This window comes from Salmo salar, chromosome ssa27 (assembly GCF_905237065.1).
Source record: "Salmo salar chromosome ssa27, Ssal_v3.1, whole genome shotgun sequence".
NCBI classification, from domain to species: Eukaryota; Metazoa; Chordata; class Actinopteri; order Salmoniformes; family Salmonidae; genus Salmo; species Salmo salar.
The window spans coordinates 1,864,102-1,881,211 of record NC_059468.1 but is presented as its reverse complement, the minus strand read 5'-3'; the positions used below and the strand labels follow the sequence as shown (position 1 = coordinate 1,881,211).

Sequence of the window (17,110 nt, the reverse complement as noted above, 5' to 3'; positions counted from 1 at the left end):
GAATGTAGTGGAGTAAAAGTAAAAGTTTTCAAAAATATAAATAGTAAAGTACAGATACCGCCCAAAAATACTTAAGTAGTACTTTAAAGTATTTTTTACTTAAGTACTTTACACCACTGTTTATACAATACTGTAATCAGTACTGTAAGCAGTGTACCCATCCACATTTACACTTTCATTTATCAATTAGATAAATAATACTAGCACCACATACAGTTACATTATTATAGAATAGGCTACTCCTGTATCCACACTATAATAGGATACGCTTATGATTTTCATTGGTCTTGTCAGGCATGATTTTAAGTCTTCAAATGAAGTTGTATGTTTTGCCTCGTTTCCCTCCTTCAGGGAAAAGTAGTTATGCATCCCACATTCAATTCAGTTAGGGTATGAATGTGTAGGCCTACATGACAGTGGAAAAATAAACCCATAGCTCCAGCACACAATGGCATGTAGGGGTAGTGTATTACAATGTAGAATATGTATACAGTGCCTTCGGAAGGTATTCAGACCCCTTGACTTTTCCCACATTTTATTACGTTACAGCCTTATTCTAAAATGGATTAAATAAAACATGTTCCTCAGCAATCTACACACAATACACCATAATGACAAAGCAAAAAAATAAAAAAAATAAAAAAAAAATAAAAGAAGAGGCACAGATCTGGGGAATGGTACCAAAAAATGTCTGCAGCATTGAAGGTCCCCAAGAACACAGTCGCCTCCATCATTCTTAAATGGAAGAAGTTTGGAACCACCAAGACTCTTCCTAGAGCTGGCCGCCCGGCCAAACTGAGCAATCTGGGGAGAAGTGCCTTGGTCACTCTGACAGCGCTCCAGAGTTGGGAGAACCTTCCAGGAGGACAACCATCTCTGCAGTACCCCACCAATCAGGCCTATGTGGTAGAGTGGCCAGATGGAAGCCACTCCTCAGTAAAAGGCACGACAGCCCGCTTGGAGTTTGCCAAAAGGCACCTAAAGACTCTCAGACCATGAGAAACAAGATTCTCTGGTCTGATGAAAGCAAGATTGAGCTCTTTGGCCTGAATGCCAAGCGTCACGTCTGGAGGAAACCTGGTACCATCCCTACAGTGAAGCATGGTGGTGGCAGCATCATGCTGTGGGGATGTTTTTCAGCGGCAGGGACTGGGAGACTAGTCAGGATCAAGGGAAAGATGAACGGCGCAAAGTACAGAGAGATCCTTGATGAAAACCTGCACTAGAGCACTCAGGACCTCAGACTGGGGCGAAGGTTCACCTTCCAACAGGACAATGACCCTAAGCACACAGCCAAGACAACGCAGGAGTGGCTTCAGGACAAGTCTCTGAATGTCCTTGAATGGCCCAGCCAGAGCCCGGACTTGAACCCGATCAAACATCTCTGGAGAGACCTGAAAAAAGCTGTGCAGCGACGCTCCTCATCCAACTTGACAGAGGATCTGCAGAGACGAATGGGAGAAACTCCACAAATACAAGTGTGCCAATCTTGTAGCGTCATACCCAAGAAGACTAAGCTGTAATCGCTGCCAAATGTGCTTCAATAAAGCACAGAGTAAAGGGTCTGAATACTTATATAAAATGTATTAATTCAGTTTATTTTTTATACATTTGCAAACATTTCTAAAAACCTGTTTTTGATTTGTGATTATGGGGTGTGTAGATGGAGGATTTTAAAAAATTGAATCTATTTTAGAATAAGGCTGTATTGTAACAAAATGTGGAAAAAGTAAAGGGGTCTGAATACTTGCAGTATGCACTGTATATAGTGATAAATTCACTTTCCCCACTTTGTTACAAATGCAGCACATGCACCAAGTGTACAAAACAACCAAGACAGACTGACCAGGTGAAAGCTATGATCCCTTATTGATGTCAAAGGTTAAATCCACTTCCAATCCAATGTAAATTGTCCGGTGGTGGTTTTATGAATTGTTCAGCATTCTTATGGAGGTAAAAGGTGTTGAGGAGCCTTTTTGTCCTAGACTTGGTGCTCCGGTACCGCTTGCCGTGCGGTAGCAGAGAATACAGTATATAACTTGGGTGACCGGAGTCTCTGACAATTTTATGGGCTTATCTCTGACACCGCCTATTATATAGGTCCTGGAATGCAGGAAGCTTGGCCCCAGTGATGTATTGGGCCGTTCGCACTACCCTCTGAAGCGCCTTACGGACAGAAGACGAGCTGTTGCCATACCAGGCGGTGATGCAACCGGTCATGATGCTCTCGATTGTGCAGCTGTAGAACCTTTTGAGGATCTGGGGACCCACGCCAAATCTTTTCAGTCTCCTGAGGGGGAAAAAAGTTTTGTTGTGCACTCGTCACGACTGTCTTGGTATGTTTGGACCATGATAGTTCGTTGGTGATGTGGACACCAAGGAACTTGAAACTCTCGACCCGCTCCACTACAGCCCCGTCGATGTTAATAGGGGCCTGTTCGGCCCACCTTTTCCTGTAGTCCACGATCAGCTCCTTAGTCTTGCTCACATTGAGGGAGAGGTTGTTGTCCTGGCACCACACTGCCAGTTTTCTGACCTCCTTCCTATAGGCCGTCTCATCGTTGTCGGTGATCAGGCCTACCCCTGTTGTGTCGTCAGCAAACTTAATGATGGTGTTGGAGTCGTGTTCGGGCACGCAGTTGTGGGTGAACAGGGAATACAGGAGGGGACTAAGTACACACCCCTGAGGGGCCCCAGTGTTAAGGATCAGCGTGGCAGACGTGTTGTTGCCTATTCTCACCACCTGGGGGCAGCCCTTCAGGAAGTCCAGGATCCAGTTGCAGAGGGAGGTGTTTAGTCCCAGAGTCCTTAGCTTAGTGATGAGCTTCGTGGGCACTATGGTGTTGAATGTTGAGCTGTAGTCAATGAACAGCATTCTCACATAGGTGTTCCTTTTGTCCAGGTGAGAAAGGACAGTGTGGAGTGAGATTGAGACTGCGTCATGTTTGGATCTGTTGGGGTGATATGCAAATTGGAGTGGGTCTAGGGTGTCCGGGAGGATGCTGTTGATGTGAGCCATGACCAGCCTTTCAATGCACTTCATGGCTACCGATGTGAGTGCCACGGGGCGTTTATCATTTAGGCAGGTTACCTTCGCTTCCTTGGGCACAGGGACTATGGTGGTCTGCTTGAAACATGTACAGTTGAAGTCAGAAGTTTACATACACCTTAGCCAAATAGATTTAAACTCAGTTCTTCACAATTCCTGACATTTAATCCCAGTAAAAATTCCCTGTTTTAGGTCAGTTAGGATCACCACTTTATTTTAAGAATAATAGTAGAGAGAATGATTTATTTCAGCTTTTATTGAATTCATCACATTCCCAGTGGGTCAGAAGTTTACATACACTCAATTAGTATTTGGTAGCATTACCTTTAAATTGTTAAACTTCGGTCAAACATTTTGAGTAGCCTTCCACAATAAGTTGGGTGATTTTTGGCCCATTCCTCCTGACAGAGCTGGTGTAACTGAGTCAGGTTTGTAGGCCTCCTTGCTCGCACAACACTTTTTCAGTTCTGCCCACAAATTTTCTATAGGATTGAGGTCAGGGCTTTTTGATGGCCCCTCCAATACCTTGACTTTGTTGTCCTTAAGGCATTTTGCCACAACTTTGGAAGTATGCTTGGGGTCATTGTCCATTTGGAAGACCCATTTGCGACCAAGCTTTAACTTCCTGACTGATGTCTTCAGATGTTGCTTCAATATATCCACATAATCTTCCTTCCTCATGATGCCAACTATTTTGTGAAGTGCACCAGTTCCTCCTGCAGCAAAGCACCCACACCCCCGTGCTTCACAGTTGGGATGTTGTTCTTTGGCTTGCAAGCCTCCCCCTTTTTCCTCCAAACATAACGATGGTCATTATGGCCAAACAGTTCTATTTTTGTTTCATCAAACCAGAGGACATTTCTCCAAAAAGTATGATCTTTGTCCTCATGTGCATTTGCCAACCATAATCTGGCTTTTTTATGGCGGTTTTGGAACAGTGGATTCTTCCTTGCTGAGCGGCCTTTCAGGTTATGTCGATATAGGACTTGTTTAACTGTGGATATAGATACTTTCGTACCCGTTTCCTCCAGCATCTTCACAAGGTCCTTTGCTGTTGTTCTGGGATTGATTTGCACTTTTCGCACCAAAGTACGTTCATCTCTAGGAGACAGAACGCCTCTCCTTCCTGAGCGGTATGATGGCTGCGTGGTCCCATGGTGTTTATACTTGCGTACTATTGTTTGTACAGATGAACGTGGTACCATCAGGTGTTAATAAATTGCTCCCAAAGATGAACCAGCCTTGTGGAGCTCTACAATTTTTTTCTGAGGTCTTGGCTTATTTCTTTTCATTTTCCCATAATGTCAAGCAAATAGGCACCGAGTTTGAAGGTAGGCCTTGAAATACATCCACAGGTACACCTCCAATTGACTCAAATTATGTCAATTAGCCTATCAGAAGCTTTTAAAGCCATGACATCCTTTTCTGGAATTTTCTAATCTGTTTAAATGCACAGTCAATTTAGTGTATGTAAACTTCTGACCCACTGGAATTGTGATACAGTGAATTATAAGTGAAATAATCTGTCTGTTAACAATTGTTGGAAAAATTACTTGTGTCATGCACAAAGTAGATGTCCTAACCGACTTGCCAAAACTATAGTTTGTTCACAATAAATTTGTAGAGTGGTTGAAAAACGAGTTTTAATGACTCCAACCTAAGTGTATGTAAACTTCCGACTTCAACTGTAGGTATTACAGACTCTTTCAGGGAGAGGTTGAAAATGTCAGTGAAGACACTTGACAGTTGGTCCACGCATGCTTTGAGTACACGTCCTGGTAATCCGTCTGGCCCAGTGGCTTTGTGAATGTTGACCTGTTTAAAGGTTTTGTTCACATCGGCAACCGAGAGCGTTATCACACAGTCATCCAGAACAGCTGGTGCTATCGTGCATGCTTCAGTTTTGCTTGCCTCGAACCGAGCATAAAAGGCATTTACCGCGTCTGGGAGGCTCGCGTCACTGGGCAGCTCGCGTCTGCGTATCCCTTTGTAGTTCGTAATAGTTTTCAAGCCCTGCCACATCCGACGAGCGTCAGAGCCGGTGTAGTAGGATTCAATCTTAATCCTGTATTGACACTTTGCTTGTTTGATGGTTTGTCTGAGGGCATAGCATGATTTCTTATAAGCGTCCGGATTAGTCTCCCGCTCCTTGAAAGCGGCAGCTCTAGCCTTTAGCTTGATGCGGATGTTGCCTGTAAGCCATGGCTTCTGGTTGGGATATGTATGTACAGTCACTGTGGGGACAACATCATCGACGCACTTATTGATGAAGCCGATGACTGAGGTGGTGTACTCCTCAATCAAATCAAATCAAATTTATTTATATAGCCCTTCGTACATCAGCTGATATCTCAAAGTGCTGTACAGAAACCCAGCCTAAAACCCCAAACAGCAAGCAATGCATGTGAAAGAAGCACGGTGGCTAGGAAAAACTCCCTAGGAAAAACTCCCTAGAAAGGCCAAAAACCTAGGAAGAAACCTAGAGAGGAACCAGGCTATGAGGGGTGGCCAGTCCTCTTCTGGCTGTGCAGGGTGGATATTATAACAGAACATGGTCAAGATGTTAAAATGTTCATAAATGACCAGCATGGTCAAATAATAATAATCATAGTAGTTGTCGATGGTGCAACAAGCACGTCCGGTGAACAGGTCAGGGTTCCATAGCCGCAGGCAGAACAGTTGAAACTGGAGCAGCAGCACGGCCAGGTGGACTGGGGACTGCAAGGAGTCATCATACCAGGTAGTCCTGAGGCATGGTCCTAGGGCTCAGGTCCTCCGAGAGAAAGACAGAATTAGAGAGAGCATATTTAAATTCACACAGGACACCGGATAAGACAAGAGAAATACTCCAGATGTAACAGACTGACCCTAGCCCCCCGACACATAAACTACTGCAGCATAAATACTGGAGGCTGAGACAGGAGGGATCAGAAGACACTGTGGCCCCATCCGATGATACCCCCGGACAGGGCCAAACAGGCAGGATATAACCCCACCCACTTTGCCAAAGCACAGCCCCCACACCACTAGAGGGATGTCTCCAACCACCAACTTACCGTCCTAAGACAAGGCCGAGTATAGCCCACAACGATCTCCGCCATGGCACAACCCAAGGGGGGGCGCCAACCCAGACAGGAAGACCACGTCAGTGGTCAATGCCATTAGATGAATCCCGGAACATATTCCAGTCTGTGCTAGCAAAACAGTCCTGTAGTGTAGCATCCGCGTCATCTGACCACTTCCGTATTGAGCGAGTCACTGGTACTTCCTGCTTTAGTTTTTGCTTGTAAGCAGGAATCAGGAGGACAGAATTATGGTCAGAATTGCCAAATGGAGGGCGGGGGAGAGCTTTGTATGCATCTCTGTGTGTGGAGTAAAGGTGGTCTCGGATTTCTCCCCCCTGGTTGCACATGTGACATGCGGGTAATTTAAAAAAAAAAATGTGTCAATTTAAATAATCATGGCACTTCAAAGAATCAGGTACTGTACAAAATTTTCTCACAATAAATAACATTTATAAGCTCTTGCCAAAAACCACATTGTGTTTATCCCAGTTTTAAATAGCCAGTGGTGTTTTTCTCTTTTTGCCAATCTTGTACCTAACCCAAACCACTTCTTCATTTGCCCTCGAATGGTGAGATTACCATCTGTCCTCCGTCCTTAAATCCTATCCCCTCTTCCATCCTTACGCACATGCATGGATAAAGGACCAAGAACTTTAAACTACCTTTCGACTTCATCTTACTCAACTTGATGATAAAATACAATGACTGACGTTTAGATTATTATTATTTTTAAAATTGGCAGGAGATTATTTCAGATGGTGTATTTCAATGAAAAAAGAAGAGAAAAAAGACAAATATTTGGGTTAGCTGACCAAGGACATCAGGCGACCATTTCCAGAAAGCCACTACAATGCCAGGGTTTGTAATGTACATCATTATCATCTCTTTTGTCATATTGTACTAATTTCACTGTTGACAAAAGAGAAGCCTGAGAGAACCACAGATTGTCGTTACCATTACATTAAAATCACATTAAAAGGAATATTTTTATAATTGCACATTTGTCTGCTGTTGATAATATAAAAATAATATGCATGTCAGCGGTGACATTTTCAAGATAGAGCACCTTCTATAAACATTCTAAAGTGTGATCTATCCCACAATGGTTAATATGGTGATCCTATCAACACAGCTGGGAGTATCTAGACTGTCACTCACTGTGCCTCATAATGCATCAACAATGGCCATGATGTCAGCCTATAGTTTATGCAAAAGATACAAGTAATTTAGCAATAAAAACAGTTTGCTATGATAATATAAATATTTTATTGTTGTTTAAAGAGAAGTAAACATCTTATTATTGCTTTTATTTTAATCAAATCTGGTAAGTAAAATACATGGTTTAAATGTACAGAATCTTCCAAAGTAGAATACTGTGTGTGTAAGAGAGAGATTAGCCTGTCTGGCCTTGTGTTTGGTGCACCATACTCACTCATTCTGGCTGCACTTACTTTCCCTGACTAAGTGGCAGTGGCATGTCCTTCAGCTGTCTCTCAACCACTCTGCTCCCCTCTGGTTGTCCTCCGCATGCTCACAGCCCTTACCTCTCTTTTTAAGAGACACATTCAAAGAGAGAAGGGACAGTTACACACAGCAAATCAATCATAACAATACAGCCAGTTGGCCAGTTGAGCTCGGTAGGTATGCATGTATTAGGCTGCGTGTGTCCCCAGGCTATTGCGCACAGCGCATATGAGTCTGGGATGTAAACTAATCAAAGTGGGCCTAGTGGGAGTGATCATAGAATTCTATGGGAGTGACCTACAGAGTAAAGTGTTTGTCATCATTTAAATTTAGCGAATTACAAATGGAGGCATGACTCAGGCATGAACATCTGCCAGTGGGCTTGCAAAAACACAACTTCCATTTAGCTAATTAGCAAAAAACATAGCTAGCTAGTGAATGGCTTCACTGAGAAGAAAGCCTACACCCTTAAAACCAGTGAAATGTAACTAAATGTAACCGGAAACGTAATCTACGTAATCCCCCAAAGTAATTATTTATCATGAGAGGGCCATAAACAATAACTAGTAATGCCGCATACTCCAAGACAGGTTAGAATCTCACCTTTCTGCTAAAAATAGTTATAAATTGCTGAGTTGTAGTAGCTTTTGAGGATGAATGCTCAAGTACACAGTACAAATATGATACAAATATGGAATATTTTATATGATGTATTTCCTATTCAACAAAACTGTATGAATAAGACTAGAAATGACATATGCTTTCTAAATATAGCATCATCAAATTATAAAACGAATAACTATAAGATTTCACCTTCCTCATGTATAATACATATTTGTATGTTTAGTGTTAGAGAAAATGTGCATATTTTTTCAAAACGTCTTTCCCCATCACTGTGAACATCTCAGAGCTCAAGCTTGGCTTCCTGAACTCATTATGAACTCGCCTCTCAGCTCATATTAATCTTGTCCGTCTACGACAAACAAAGTTAAAGTTAAAACACAATTTCTTTATTACCAAGACGTCGGACCGATACAACCAAAGATTGTCTATTATATTGACAAGATAATAGATTGTTTGAGCGGTCAATGGAAATACATGTCCTCAAAGATGGAAGGCAGGTAGGAGGTGGTGAGATCAGGTGGGACCATTCTAGCCAATGAAAGGGGAGATGCGCAGGCCATAGCGCTAGATAGAGGACTCATCTTTTTATCTGTTACAGCATGGGCAGCACCATTGAGGCCATCTCCATTTTAAAGTAGTAAATGTTCTTGTTTTTCATTGGCTGAATGTTCCCAACATAGAAATCCCCACCCAGTTGACTACTTTTAAATGGTGGAGGCCTTCAATGGCAATGTCCATGTTAAAACGGGTTATGTCCATGATGAGTCCTCTATGACAACAGGCACTACTCAAATCAAATTGTATTTATCACATGCACCGAATACAAAAGGTGTAGACCTTAGCGTGAAATGCTTACTTACGAGCCCTTAACCAACAACGCAGAGTTTTAAAAGAGTAAGTGCTAAATAAACTAAAAGGAAAAATAGTAACACAATAAAATAACAATAACAAGGCAATATACAAGAGGTAGTGGTTAGTCGAGGTAATATGTACATGTAGGTAGGGGTAAAGTGACTATGCATAGATAATAAAAAGAGAGTAACAGCAGCGTATGTGAAGAGTGTGAAGGAATGTGAATGTGTGTGTGTGTGTGTGTGTGTGTGTGCGCGTGCGTGAGTGACGCACACAATAAATAGGACCGACAAAAACACCAGTCTCAACATCAACAGTGAAGAGGTGACTCCGGGATGCTGGGATGTCAGCTGTGCTAACATAATTGCAAAAGGGTTTGGAACACAGGAGTGATGGTTGCTGATAATGGGCCTCTGTACGCCTATGTAGATATTCCATAAAAAATCTGCCGTTTCCAGCTACAGTAGTCATTTACAACATTAACAATGTCTACACTTTATATCTGATCAATTTTATGTTATTTTAATGGACAAAAAAAAGAGAGCGTGATCACACAGTTGTCCAGAACAGCTGGTGCTCTCATGCATGGTTCAGTGTTGTTTGCCCCGAAACGCACATAGAAGGCATTTAGCTCATCTGGCAGGCTCGTGTCACTGGGCAGCTCGTGGCTGGGTTTCCCTTTGTAGTTTGCAAGCCCTGTCACATTCAACGAGCGTCAGAGCAGGTGTAGTAGGATTCGATTATAGTTCGGTATTGATGCTTTGCCTGTTTGATGGTTTGTTGGAGGGCATAGGGGGATTTCTTATAAGTGTCCAGATTAGTGTCCCGTTCATTGAAAGTAGCAGCTCTAGCCTTTAGCTCAGTGCAGATGTTGCCTGTAATCCATGGCTTCTGGTTGGGATATGTACGTACAGTCACTGTGGGGACATTGTCGTCGATGCACTTATTAACCTGTTATGGCTAGGGGGCAGTATTTTCACGGCTGGATAAAAAACCTACCCGATTTAATCTGGTTACCACTCCTACCCAGTAACTAGAATATGCATATACTTATTACATATGGATAGGAAACACCCTAAAGTTTCTAAAACTGTCTGAATGGTGTCTGTGAGTATAACAGAACTCATTTGGCAAGGTTGACAAGGTTTCATGCAGGAAGTGGCCTGTCTGACAAGGTGTCGTTCTTCTTGTCTCTGTTTATTGAAGAGTGAGGATCTTAGCTGTCCCGTGACACTTCCTACGGCTGCCATAGGGTCTCAGAAGGCGGTAAAAAGCTGAATCGTGGCTTTGCAGGCTCTGGCTGAAACAAAGTAGCGCGTTTGGGTAGTGGCTGGTTACAGTACTGTGAGACTCAGGCTCGTGCCCGCGTCGACCGAAAGCTTTGTTTACTTTCCTCTGTTTAGCTAAAAGGAGATTCCCGGTCGGAATATTATCGCTTTTTTACGAGAAAAATGGCATAAAAATGGATTTTAAACAGCGGTTGACATGCTTCGAAGTACGGTAATGGAATATTTAGATTTTTTTGGTCACGAATTGCGCCATGCGCGCAACCCTGATTTACCATTTCAGATAGTGTCTGGGACACACAAACAAAACGCCGCTATTCGGATATAACGATGGATTATTTTGGACCAAACCAACATTTGTTATTGAAGTAGCAGTCCTGGGAGTGCATTCTGATGAAGACAACAAAAGGTAATCAATCTTTTATAATAGTAAATCTGATATTGGTGAGTGCTAAACTTGCCGGGTGTCTAAATAGCTAGCCCGTGATGCCTGGGCTATGTACTTAGAATATTGCAAAATGTGCTTTCACCAAAAAGCTATTTTAAAATCGGACATATCGAGTGCATAGAGGAGTTCTGTATCTATAATTCTTTAAATAATTGTTATGCTTTTTGTGAACGTTTATTGTGAGTAATTTAGTAAATTCACCGGCAGTGTTCGGTGGGAATGCTAGTCACATGCTAGTCACATGCGAATGTAAAAAGCTGGTTTTTGATATAAATATGAACTTGATTGAACAAAACATGCATGTATTGTATAACATAATGTCCTAGGGTTGTCATCTGATGAAGATCATCAAAGGTTAGTGCTGCATTTAGCTGTCTTCTGGGTTTTTGTGACATTATATGCTAGCTTGAAAAATGGGTGTCTGATTATTTCTGGCTTGGTACTCTGCTGACATAATCTAATGTTTTGCTTTCGTTGTAAAGCCTTTTTGAAATCGGACAGTGTGGTTAGATAAAGTAAATTTGTAATTCGCGCCACGCCTATCATTGGATATTGGAGCAGGTGTTCCGCTAGCGGAACGTCTAGATGTAAGAGGTTAATCGGATGAATGGAGGGCGAGCTTTGTACACATCTCTGTGTGTGGAGTAAAACTGATCTAGACTATTTTTCCTCTAGTTGCACATGTGACATTGCTGGTAGAAATGAGGTAAAATGGATTTCAGCTGTCCTGGACTTAAGTCCCGGCCACTAGGAGCGCCGCCTCTGGATAAAAATTGTATTGTTTGCTTATGGCTTTATACAGTTCGTTGAGTGCGGTCTTGGTGCCAGGATCGATTTGTGGTGGTAAATAGACATCTATGAAGAATATAGATGGAACTGTGGTCTACAATTTATCAGGATGTACTCTAACTCAGGCGAGCAAAACCTTGATACTTCCATAATACTAAAGATCACACACCAGCTGTTGTTGAAAAAGAGACACACCACCCCCCCCCGAGCTGCTGTTCTGTCTTGCCGATGCACGGAAAACCCAGCAACTGTATATTATACATGTCCTTGACTCGGTGAAACACAGGATATTACGTTTTTTAATGTCCCGTTGATAGGATAGTCTCAAATGGAGCTCATCCAGTTTATTCTCCAGTTCGCCAGTAGAACGGAGGGTAAAGGCGGATGATCCACTCATCAACACGGACTAGCAATGCATCCGGCTCTTTGACCTCTGTAACGCCGTCTCCTCTTCACACAAAATTATGGGGATTTGGGCCTGGTCCGGGAGGAGCAGTATATCCTTTGTGTCAGACTCATAAAGAAAAAATCCTTGTCCAGTTCGAGGTGAGTAATCTCTGTTCTGATGTCCAGAAGCTCTTTTCGGTCATAAGAAACGACGGTGGAAACATTATGTACAAAAAAAGTAAGAAACGGAGCAAGAAAACACAAAATAGCACAATTGGTCAGGAGCACGTAAAATGGCTGCCATCCCCTCTGGCACCATACTCCGATGTAAATTCGTTTTTTTTCAAAGTTGACGAAATACCACGTGCGTCCACTTATATTAGTGCGTTACAACCTAAGCATCACTAAACTAGATTAGACCAAATAAGCCTCTAGTACAAATTTGACACTCATTTACCTCCATACAAAAATCACTAAATTGTGGGCTTATTTTTCGCGGACAGATTTTGGGCAAAGTAAAACTTGCTTCGCCTCTTCCTCTCTGATACGACAGAGGTGCGCAAGAAACGTGGGGGAAGGTGTAGCGGGAGATGATTGGTTGGTAGATTAAGCCGATTAAGCCAATGCCTATCATGCCGGAAGTTTCACGTCAATCTTATTGGCTTTTTTATTTGGGCGGAAGTGTCAGGGAAGAGATTATTTATATAGTGCACTACTTTGACCAGGGAGCCATTTGCGACGCAACCTTAGTGAATCATACCACCACGCTAATAATAACATTGTGGTCCTTCTCGAATAAGTCACATTGCACCACTAGAGGGTGCTTGAATAACAATGAACCTTGACTAAAATTGTATCACAAACCTGTGGAATTGATCAATATAATTACTTTGCTGAACTACATTATGGCCAACACAAGGCCTGTCATGTAGGTGTTGTCCCAGACACAGATTATGCCTAATCCTGGACTCAAAAGCATTTTCAATAACAATTCTTGCTTGATCTTGAATTGTATACCATCACTAGGCTTCATCTGTGTCAGAGAAACTGCCCTGTATTTAGTACTTATTTGGCAGTGTTAAAATGTGTTATTACTGTGATTAGTGGACATTGAGATAACATCAGTCCTTGTTGTGTTGTATGTCACTCACGCCAGCAGTTTCCCACTCCTCGCACAGGTCACCATATCACAGTCATCCAGGTTACTGTTAACAGAAGGAGAAAGGAAGGATGGAAAGAAATGAGGTATTAGAACAGAGTAAGTTAAGGTGAGGGAAATCAATTAATAAAGCAAATAAAACAGAACTTTCCTCATAAATTAGGCTAATCATTATCCTTGTAGGGGCAATGCAGAGACTTAGACTTCACTTCACAGTTGTTTTATGAAAACAAAATCCCACAAGGTTTACACATTTAAACACAATATGTAAGGCTGCTACTTTATTGTTTTAGGCTTTTTTGGTCACATGAGACCTTGTAAAATAAATGGTAGGCTATAGCTGTAAGTCATGTTTTATTTTTAAAGTAATTTTGCACTCATGGAATGTCCTTCCTTGAGCACTACACAGATATTTGCACATGAAAACTTCAGGGGATGCATTAGCTCCTTTGTTAACATGTATGTTCGTTGATGGTATCCACACTAATAGTGTGGCTATAATATTCAAATAACAATCTCTTTGCATGATGTTGACATTTTTTTACTCTATAATTTTCCATTCAGCATTCGTAAAAACGTCACAATTTGTAGGATATTAACCTCTGACCTGTAATTCTTATCTGTTTGTGCGTCAGTTTCCTGAATGTGCCTGCACCTGGGCCACGTTCAGTTGCAAAACGTTCTCAAACGTTGCAGATAGAAATTCAATGAATCGGCCCGACGTGATTGCTTAATCTACATGTCGGATTATAGGCATGTTTGTTCTACATACCGTATTTCTATCCAAATGTTGCGCCCTGCTGAACACACCCTGGCCTACAGACTGCACAGTTCGAAAACGCTCACTTGGGAAAGAGCATGGGCAAAACATGGGGCCACGGAGCTATTTTTTATGCACGGTTCCGGGCACTGATTGGCCACAATTTAAAACATTCGTCAAGAACTTTAAATGCCGGGCTCTTAAAATGGGCGGGGAAACGTCCCACGATCTCACCAGGCGAGGCGGCACGGTCCTTATGAATAGGCAATACTACGCTACATGTAAACCATGACCGTGCGATACTTTACTTATGTCTCAAAACATTGCTCAGTCAGATGTTATCGTATGGTCCTACTGCGATACAAATGCCTGAGAGTCTTTACTGACATCTAGCGCCCGAATACCGAACATTGCCCACGTTTGTATGTGGGCTTCTACACTATGTCAAATATTACCCTACACGAAAGTTTTGATTCCCTTATATATATATATATATATACATCTCCTGATGTACTGGCCTGTCTCCTGGTAGCGCCTCCATGCTCTGGACACTACGCTGACAGACACAGCAAACCTTCTTGCCACAGCTCGCATTGATGTGCCATCCTGGATGAGCTGCACTACCTGAGCCACTTGTGTGGGTTGTAGACTCCGTCTCATGCTACCACTAGAGTGAAAGCACCGCCAGCATTCAAAAGTGACCAAAACATCAGCCAGGAAGCATAGGAACTGAGAAGTGGTCCAGAGCATGGAGGCGCTACCAGGAGACAGGCCAGTACATCAGGAGACGTGGAGGAGGCCGTAGGAGGGCAACAACCCAGCAGCAGGACCGCTACCTCCGCCTTTGTGCAAGGAGGAGCAGGAGAAGCACTGCCAGAGCCCTGCAAAATGACCTCCAGCAGGCCACAAATGTGCATGTGTCTGCTCAAACGGTCAGAAACAGACTCCATGAGGGTGGTATGAGGGCCCGACGTCCACAGGTGGGGGTTGTGCTTACAGCCCAACACCGTGCAGGACGTTTGGCATTTGCCAGAGAACACCAAGATTGGCAAATTCGCCACTGGCACCCTGTGCTCTTCACAGATGAAAGCACGTTCACACTGAGCACATGTGACAGACGTGACAGAGTCTGGAGACGCCGTGGAGAACGTTCTGCTGCCTGCAACATCCTCCAGCATGACCGGTTTGGAGGTGGGTCAGTCATGGTGTGGGGTGGCATTTCTTTGGGGGGCCGCACAGCCCTCCATGTGCTCGCCAGAGGTAGCCTGACTGCCATTAGGTACCGAGATGAGATCCTCAGACCCCTTGTGAGACCATATGCTGGTGCGGTTGGCCCTGGGTTCCTCCTAATGCAAGACAATGCTAGACCTCATGTGGCTGGTGTGTGTCAGCAGTTCCTGCAAGAGGAAGGCATTGATGCTATGGACTGGCCCGCCCATTCCCCAGACCTGAATCCAATTGAGCACATCTGGGACATCATGTCTCGCTCCATCCACCAACGCCACGTTGCACCACAGACTGTCCAGGAGTTGGCGGATGCTTTAGTCCAGGTCTGGGAGGAGATTCCTCAGGAGACCATCCGCCACCTCATCAGGAGCATACCCAGGTGTTGTAGGGAGGTCATACAGGCACGTGGAGGCCACACACACTACTGAGCCTCATTTTGACTTGTTTTAAGGACATTACATCAAAGTTGGATCAGCCTGTAGTGTGGTTTTCCACTTTAATTTTGAGTGTGACTCCAAATCCAGACCTCCATGGGTTGATAAATTGGATTTCCATTGATTATTTTTGTGTGATTTTGTTGTCAGCACATTCAACTATGTAAAGATAAAAGTATTTAATAAGATTATTTCTTTCATTCAGATCTAGGATGTGTTGTTTAAGTGTTCCTTTTATTTTCTTGAGCTATATATACATATATATATATACATCATATATACACATATATACACATATATATACACACATATATACACACACATATATACACACACATATATACACACACACATACACACACATACACACACACACACACACACACACACACACACACACACATATATATAGGCCTATGTGATCTTGGGCTCCCGATTGGCGCAAGCTGGCGGTGATTGGGAGTCCCATAGGGCGGCGCACAATTGGCCCAGTGCCAGTCATTGTAAATAACAATTTGTTCTTGACTTGCCTAGTTAAATAAAAACAAGATCTCCATTGTTACTTACGGAGAAACTGTAACCATAGCGGTCAGGGTCAACACACTGGGATGCATTTTGCAATATGTAAAATAATCACCTATCTTTTGGTAGTTTTCTTATGGGTAGCTCACAAGCACTTTTCCCATTACTGAAAAAGCCACAAAATGCTACAATGATCTTGTCTATTTTCAATTAAGTTCAATCAACACATAACTGCCATTTCAATAAACAGTCTTCCTTAAAGGTTAATCCCTCAGTATTTATTCATAGTCTACTTGAGACATATTTGCCCTGGCAGCATTTAAGTGTTTGGTTTATTTTTGTTATTTTAGTATTGTTATTATTGTAAAGAATCACATAGAGAATGTTTTATATTGAAGTCAAGGTCAAGGCCAGAATTTGATCAAACCAGCACTGCATTTAATTTAAACTACAACATTTATCAAAGCTCATCTTTTTAGTGAAGAATAATATACACTACATGTCCACAAGTATGTGGACACCCCTTCAAATGAGTGGATTCGGCTATTTCAACCACACTTGTTGCTGACCGGTGTATAACATCGAGCACACAGCTATGCAATCTCCATAGACAAACATTGGTAGTAAAATGGCCTGTACTGAAGAGCTCAGTGACTTTCAAAGTGACAGCGTCATAGGATGCCACCTTTCCAGCAAGTTAGTTTGTCAGATTTCTGCCCTTCTGGAGATGCCCCGGTCAACTGTAAGTGCTGTTATTGTGAAGTGGAAATGTCTAGGAGCAACACCGGCCCAGCCGCAAAGTGGTGGGCCACACAAGCTCATAGAATGGGACCGCCGAATGCTGAAGCGCGTAAAAATCGTCTGTCCTCGGTTTCAACACTCACTACCGAGTTCCAAATTGCCTCGAAGCAACGTCAGCACAATAACTGTTCGTCGGGAGCACCGTGAAATTCGGTTTCCATGGCCGAGCAGCCACACACAAGCCTAACATCACCATGCACAATGCAAAGCGTCGGCTGGAGTGGTGTAAACCTCGCCGCAATT

At 42.9% G+C, this 17,110-nt stretch overlaps 1 protein-coding gene across 2 annotated transcripts in view; it reads right to left on the bottom strand.

The window, feature by feature from the left end:
- The window catches only part of LOC106588187 (regulation of nuclear pre-mRNA domain-containing protein 2), a 48,911-nt gene that overhangs the window by 1,037 nt on the left and 30,764 nt on the right, over positions 1 to 17,110 (bottom strand). Inside the window, exons 11-12 of one of the 2 annotated variants that reach the window (XR_001324603.2) lie at positions 13,116 to 13,169; positions 7,547 to 7,662 (exon numbers count right to left, since the gene is read on the bottom strand). The gene's annotated coding sequence lies outside the window, so the exon portion shown is untranslated. The remainder of the gene's footprint in view (positions 1 to 7,546; positions 7,663 to 13,115; positions 13,170 to 17,110) is intronic. The other variant, XR_001324602.2, reaches the window with a different exon arrangement.